Source organism: Hemicordylus capensis, chromosome 2, assembly GCF_027244095.1.
Source record: "Hemicordylus capensis ecotype Gifberg chromosome 2, rHemCap1.1.pri, whole genome shotgun sequence".
NCBI classification, from domain to species: domain Eukaryota; kingdom Metazoa; phylum Chordata; class Lepidosauria; order Squamata; family Cordylidae; genus Hemicordylus; species Hemicordylus capensis.
This window is the reverse complement of record NC_069658.1, coordinates 341,907,150-341,913,114: the sequence shown is the minus strand read 5'-3', so window position 1 is coordinate 341,913,114 and position 5,965 is coordinate 341,907,150. Positions and strand designations below refer to the sequence as shown.

The following is a 5,965-nucleotide window of genomic DNA, read 5'->3' as shown; positions in this document are numbered from 1 at the left end:
TCTTATAGAATGGATGGACTATGGATAGACAAATGGTCCAGGATGCTCAATTGATATTTCCTTAGTGGGGCTACTGGTTAGGAGATATTTTCCTGAGTGAGTAATCTACCTGCTGGATGAAGCACAAGGCTACCTTTGTGTATTAATGGCAGTTGGCATTTTCAGGGCAGAAGGAGAGAAATGTTATTTTCAGTCACATTTGGTTGGAGGTAATGCAGTTTCCATTTGGGGATCTCATGCAGGATTAGGAGTTGAGCTGCCTGCTGTAGGCATCTGCGTACTTATATAGTATATTTTTAAAATAAAATTAAAAAATTAAGCCTCCAGATACACCATCAATCCCTCCCTTTATCTCATTCAGTGGTGTAACAAGATTGGAGAGGGCCCTGGGACAAAACGTGAAAATGTGTCTCCGCTCTCCTGCCTTATTCTTCAGAAAAGTTCAAGTGGGGGAACTAAGAGCAAGCTGTCAACCAACCTGCAGGCTCCCTTTCCCTCAAAGGCCTAGGGACATTTGCCCCCGACCCTAGTTCAGTCGTAGGTATGCCGCTGCTCTCATCTGAAGGAAACTAAAATCTTTAGTGCCACCTCTGGAGTTTTCACTGTTTAGGAAAGTAAGCGGCACATAACAGTAATGTACTAGGTAACAGAATGAGGCTTTCTTCTCTATGGAATCAAGAGACTAGCAATGGATTGACAGACATCATTGTCATCAATTCACCAGCTATACTTTAAATCCACAAATGGAGTTTGGGTTTCTATAGCTTCATCTATCTCATGGTGTTTCTCACTTGAACACAGAAGTGAGGAAGATCCAGATGGTGTAGAGATGTTGTAGGCAAACACATAAACCATTATGAATTCTCAGCAGTCATGAAGCCTGTCTTATGAAAAGTGAGAGAGAGATTAGTCCTGTGTGTGAAGACATTGTGTGTGTGTGGTGGGGTGGAGGGTGAGGAATTGGATTGTGCCCAAGTCTAGACTAAACTAATGACAACGGGTACAGCAACCAGCCTTTGAATTGATAATGAAGACACTGAAGTGGTAGATAGCGTCTGCCTTTTAGGACTGACCATCAACAGTAAAGCATCCAGCAGTCAAGAAATATGCTGCAGACTAGCACTTGGTAGGGTTGCAGTGAAGGCCTTAGAAAGGATATTTAGATGCTGTGGCGTGTCTATACCAAAGATTAGAATCATTCAGACAATGGTTTTTCCCATGACACTCTATGGATGCAAAAGCTGGACTTTGAAGAAGCAAGATAGAAAAACTATTGATGCTTTTGAACTTTGGTACTGGAGAAGACTTTTGAGGATACCATGGATAGCCAGGAAAACAAACAAATGGATCATAGAACAAATCAATCCAGAATTTTCACTCAAGGCACAAATGACCAGGCTCAAACTATCATACTTCGGACACATTATGGAAAAACCCAGTTCCCTTGAGAAGTCCATAATGCTGGGGCAAGTTGAAGGAAAAAGAAGAAGAAGACGACCAGCAGCAAGGTGAATTGACTTGATTATGACAGCAATGAAAGCACCACTGCGAGAACGTAAAGGCCAAGTCGAAGACAGATCATCCTGGAGAGAATCTATCTATGTGGTCACTAAGAGTTGACACCAACTTGACAGCACTTAATCAATCAATCAATCATTATTGTAATACTCTTATACAAACCTATGGAGTGGCCACATATGGAGTACTTTGTACAGTTCTGATCACCATTCCTCAAAAAGGACATTATAGAACTGGAGAAGGTGCAGAAGTGGGCAACCAAGATGATCAGGGTCTAGAGCACCTTCCTTACGAGGCAAGTCTACAACACCTGGAGATTTTTAGATTAGAAACAAGTTGTTCTGGTAAGATCTAATCTGTCTACTTTCCTTTCACTATAATCTTAATTGATAATTACTGTCCTCACAAGTTACCCCGTGCACCTCAAACATTCACCCCATCTTGAATTGGGGTAGATGACATCATTATAAACTATGCCATTGAGGCATCCTTATGTGATCCTACAGCTTATGTGATTTGGTTCAAATTGGTTAGATGATTCACAAGTTAGCCCACTTGTGCCTCATATGTTTACATGTCCACCATCTTGAATTGGGATGGATGACATCATCACAAACTATGCCATTGAGGTGTCCATATGTGTCACTCACTACAACTGTACCAGATTTGGTTCAAACTGGTTAGATGATCCACTCAGTTCAGAATTGGTTCAGTATGTATGAGCTTGCTCAGGGAGCATTCAGAAAAAAGGTTTGTCTGTTTTCAAGAATTCTCTCACAGGTGAGAATGTTGGTGCATGCATGATGATGGTGGCATATAGATGTGCCCTGTTTTATTACCCTGGGAAATGTAATTCCCAGCACCAGCCGTGACTGAGAATCATTTGGAAATTACACACATGCACATGGTAATTAAACACATGTGCACGCACGCACACACAAAACAAAAACACTAAGAACAAGGAAGGGGTTTAGATTGGAATGGGGGAAAGAAACTCCATAAAAACAATTTGCAAAAAACAAATTGAGAGAATTGACCCAAACAGAGAGAAGATATCCACCAAACAAAAGGCATCTTGACCAGGTGATCTGGTCATGGACTTCTCAGCAGTCAATAAGAGTTTTTTAAATTTCTGGTCTTTGTAAATAAACTTGACTTGACTTGAATACAAGTTTTTTTTAAAGAGATTAAACAACTCCTGGGCATGCACCTCCTACAAAGCAGTTGGCTATGTAGTTCCCATAGTTTCATAGTATCACAATTATTTGGAAAGCAACAAACTGTACCATGTATTGTCTGAAATAGACTGCTGTATAATTAACATACAGTAGTTTCAGGAGCAGCCCTTCCATGAGGCAGAGTGAGGTGGTTGGCTCAGGTGCAGGCACATGGAGGGGTGCAGGGGACAGCAAGCACTAGCCCCCTCCTACCATCCCACACACACACCCGGCCACCCACTGCCACTACCCTTCCTGGCCACACTGGGGCACGCTGTTTATTTCCTCTCCTCGCACACTGGGACATGCCTCTTCTTTCCTCTCTCCCCTTCCCATGTGAGTGAGAAATGCCCCTGCTACCACTGCCTGACTTGGCAGGAAGAGGTCTAAGAGGCTGTTCTCACAAGCAGCTAAGAACGGGCTAAGGCAGCCAAGCCTGCTCTTGGCTGCTCATGAGAAGCAGCGGGAGGCAAGCGACTGCAGGCGCCTCCGCAGAAGCAAACCTGCCTGCAGAGCTCACAGCTTAAACATGGTTAAGGGTGCAAGCGCTCCCCTTAGCCCCATTTTTTTTCCGATCGCCTGCCAGTCCTGGCTGCTTACAGCCGGGGCTGGCAGACTGCAGTGCTCCTGGATGGTGCCGGATGATACCCACAATGCACTCGTGCGGTGCATTATGGGAGTTCCGGGTGGGGTGGAGCAATGCGTTCCAGCCCCTGACCCTCCGCATTGCTGGAGGTCGTGCAGGGTCATCTGAGTGCACAGAGACATAAGTTTGGGAGGGGGTAGAAATTTAATAAGAAAGAAAGAAAGAAAGGTGTCTGCATACGCAGTACCCTCCGTGGATCATCTGGGGGAAGGTAAGGTGATGAAATCTTCCTCCCTGCCTACCCGCCAAGCCCTTCTCACAGATCGTGAGAAAGGGCTCTAAGATTGCTTGCATGCTGCTGCCGCTGCTGCAGCTGCTGGCTTGGTAGGTAGCATGGCCTGAGAATGCATTGCTGAGCACCCATCTACAGATGGGAGGAGGAGTCATACTGTCTTCATTTCAGGCAGCAAAATGTATTGGGCCACTCCTTAAAAAGTTACAAGGCCGGGAGATATGGCAGAAGGAACAAAAATCCTGGGGCATGTGTGAACAGAATTGGGACTTCGGTGCATTAGTACAAACTGTAACACCACAGGAGCTGTTTGAGGAAGCTTCGTAAGGAGCACTGGAACACCTGCAGAAGGCGGTGAGCTCAGCTTCGAGCAGAACATGTGAGGAGGGTCTGAGAATAGCATCCATGAGAGGCAATGAAAATCTCCCGCTGAGTGCCTGACTAGTAGGAAACCAACGGAAGCTCCCTCTTTAAACACTGGCCGGCTGCCCATAAGCATCAGAATGCCCATCAAGAGCAAGTGATTTTCAGCAGTAGAAAGAGACCTACTCTGCAGCGATAACAGAAGGTACAAGCTAGAACAAGGCTGCTAACTATTAAAAAAAAAAAAAAATACCAGCAGGGCTGTGATGTGGAGGAAGGATCAGGCTTCCTATTAGCATAATGATTTGCTGCTCCATATGAGCAGGCAATACAGGCTCCAACTAACCGTCTGGGCACAAGAGGAGGTGGCATTAAATGGAATAGTTTGCTTAGAGCCAAGGAGGGTCTGAGGAAAGTCTAGCCAAGAAATGGGCTAAACAGGACCACTTCCATTATACTTGTTGACAGAGGGCATTGATATGAATTGTTACAGCTGTGTAAAGTGGGGAGATGACATTTGCTCACGGCTTTTATATACCTAATAATGAAAGGTATGTCTTTCATGGGCACTGAGGGCTAGAAGAAGCTTGCTGAAATAAGCATTGGGGGGGGGCTTTTGACTGGGGGTGGCTGCTGGCTAATGGATAAGCCACACCTCTTTGGTGCAGGCTGGAGGTAAATAGTCTGGCAGGGAGCCAGCCAAAGAGAGAAAGCCGTGTCATGTGCCCGCTGCAAGTGGAGCCTTTCGGAAGGGGCTCCGATGCTGCTTAACAGACTAGCACTATCTCTCTGATATTTGCTTGTTCTAGAGAGCCATCGTGGTGTAGTGGCTAGAGTGCTGGACTAGGACCGAGGAGACCTGAGTTCAAATCCCCATTCAGCCATGATACACTTGCTGGGTGACTCTGGGCTAGTCACTTTTCTCTCAGCCTAACCTACTTCACAGGGTTGTTGTGAGAAGAAACTTAAGTATGTAGTCCACCACTCTGGGCTCCTTGGAGAAAGAGCGGGATATAAAATGTAAATAATAATTATTATTATTATTCAGTCTCTGTTTTTATAAAAGCTTCCCTCTAACTTCCTAGCTTCCCAAACAGAAGAGAGCACAAGTCAATATATTCTCATTTTGGTAGGTCAGCTGGCTGCACAAATAGGTGCTTTTATGAACTTAAAGATACAAAAATAAGGAAATGCAAATTAAGCTAATGTAAATGTATTGACTAATGTGTCTTTTGGATATGACTGTAGTTCTTGCATGATATTATTCATTGGAGAGCAAACAACATTTTTATAACTGTATGCAATGTTAAGCTACTAGCCTACATACAGTCTCAGTAAAATTTTGCACATGTGCATACCATTAAACTACTATTTTTCTTTGGTCTCTTAGGCCCGATTTCCTTTCACAGAAAATTTATAGTTACTCAAAAGCTGTGTAATCCCAGGCTATTTCACTGAATGTTACCTCACGATTACACTGACAGAAATATGCATCTGTTTGTCAAGGCGCTTACGTATGCAGGCTTGCAATCAACATTGCTTAAATCCTTGTTTATCTAAATGGATGGGTTAGTCAAAGATGATTCATCTTCCCGATCCTTATTTTTCCTTTACTCTTTTCCAGTAGTCCTTTGTGTCTGACTCCTGCTGTCTGAAGTGATCCTAGTCCTTTTGAGACTAGTGGTAGTAGCAGTCCTACTTCTATAACCACCGCCTGAACAACACTCTGTTGGATTTAAGCTTGCAGCCCAGTCCTCACTGTGTTTATTTTTTATTTGTTTTTCCTTTTTAAAAAATTTGCTGTTAAATGTTTTTCACCATTTTGGGGATTTTCAGTGGAAAGGCGGTTTGGAAACTTCATGTATAACATACAAGCCACCCACTAAAAAATCTTTCATGTCTCATTGATTTCAGTGGGAGAGCTAGACGCGTACTTAAATCTCTCACACTGAAATTGATTTGGAAATGCTTAAGTTTTGGCTGGTTTAT

At 43.8% G+C, this 5,965-nt stretch overlaps 1 long non-coding RNA gene across 1 annotated transcript; it reads left to right on the top strand.

The window, feature by feature from the left end:
* The first annotated feature begins 3,431 nt into the window (after positions 1–3,431).
* LOC128347683 (uncharacterized) lies at positions 3,432–5,760 on the top strand. The gene is made up of 2 exons (XR_008317656.1): positions 3,432–4,181; positions 5,601–5,760. It is a non-coding gene; the product is annotated as an uncharacterized LOC128347683 (long non-coding RNA).
* Positions 5,761–5,965: the final 205 nt, after the last annotated feature.